This window comes from Fukomys damarensis, unplaced genomic scaffold, assembly GCF_012274545.1.
Source record: "Fukomys damarensis isolate Sample0158 unplaced genomic scaffold, DMR_v1.0_HiC HiC_scaffold_39, whole genome shotgun sequence".
NCBI classification, from domain to species: domain Eukaryota; kingdom Metazoa; phylum Chordata; class Mammalia; order Rodentia; family Bathyergidae; genus Fukomys; species Fukomys damarensis.
Genome location: NW_022900951.1, coordinates 92,768,091 through 92,769,840, shown reverse-complemented (window position 1 = coordinate 92,769,840; position 1,750 = coordinate 92,768,091).

The following is a 1,750-nucleotide window of genomic DNA, read 5'->3' as shown; positions in this document are numbered from 1 at the left end:
ACACTCCGCGACCCTGCTTCATTGGGAATCCTCGCCTACCCTGTGGATACCTATATAAGGAGGCTCGCATTTCTGGTAGAGACCTCAGACTCCTATGAGCCTGCCAGAGCTCACCCATATAATAAAGGTTTTTTTCTCCAACTCCTCTACTGACCATCCAATTCTTATCTTGAAATTATAAGAGCTGTGTTCCAGAACTGTCACACTGAGCTGTAAAGCTCAGCTGGGCCTCAGAGCTGTGGCAGACTGCTACAATGAGTTGTGACACTCAGCTGTGCCTCAGAGCTGTGGTGCTTAGCTTTGACACTGAGCTGTAACACTTGGCTGTAGTAATGAGCTGCTCTGCTCTGCAGCAACACCACCACCAAACATCACAGCACGTCTTGCATCAAAATCTCAGGGATTTGTCAGTGATGAATGAATTTATATATGTGGGGGAATCAGTAGGAAGCAGAGCACAGGGCTTGCTGCACTGTGCATCCCCAGGTCTCAACAGGGCTGTCCCCTCAAGGCCCTCAGGTTGTTCTTCTATTGTGGCCTTTTCAGCCAGGACTCTGGGCAAAACTATCAGAAGATGAAAATCCTGCACTCACCCCACATAGTTCCCTTCCCCTGTTTTGTCTACTGCATAGCAGAGATATCCATCAGGATGTTGGTATCTTACTTATCTTTTATTAAATTTATCTTATCAATTCTATTTTCTGTTCCCCTACCATGAATGAGAGCTCTATGTATGCAGGGAGGTTTTGTTGGCTTTTTTGGTTTTGTTTTGTTTTACCTTTTTTGCCTTTTTCTGACATTAAGACCATATCTCACAGATAGTAGGTGTTCAGCAAACGTTTGTTGAGGGAACTAATGAAGGTCACCTTTGGCCCAAAACCAACTGGGTATGACATTCCCAGCTATGACATTATTTGTGGTACAGTGTGCTTTTTTCAGAATTTCCTTCTACATATTTACACTCTAATATAGGTCTCCAATAAAAATGAATAACTTCCCTCTCAAGTAATGTGTTAAATATTTCTATAGCACTTAAAACCAAAAGTATCCCCAGTCCGGCATGAACACACAACTAGCTACAGCTCTAAATGTGACTATAGTCAACTCTTTTAGCATTAGTATTGTCACTCATAATTTTCTGTAATGTTCTTAGATTATAAAATAATTGTACTCATTCTAATAAAACAGAACAGTATATGGAAAATTCTATGTCACCACCAACCAGCTTCAACAATACTTCATAAATCACCAATTGTTTTTTATATGTGTGGGAGGGGTTGTCCGGTTCATTTGGGTTTTTCTTTGTTTTGTTTTTATTTATTTTTGTTTGTTTAGTTTTGGTGGTGCTGCTGGGATTGAACCTGGGTCGCTGAACATGTTAGGCAAACCTTCAGCCACTAAGCCATACCCCAAGCCAATGATGGTGAACCTTTTACAACTTTTAATATACAAAGAGCCCACTAGAGCACGTACTCCAGAGGTTCAACATCAGTGGTGAGGCCCTTATTTGCTTTGCATAATTATTTTATTTTATATTATTGGTACATGTTTGTAGTACATGAATTTTACAATCATCTTGGGCAGTGGGTACATTTATGCAGCACAACTTGCTGCCTTTTTAAAATCCTCTTCCCCACATCTCTTCACTCCTCTAATTGTCTCCCCATTTCCATTTCTATTGATATGAGTCATCTTAGCTCATGTTTTTGGCATAGAATGTTTACATTCATTGAAGTTATTAGGTTCCTGT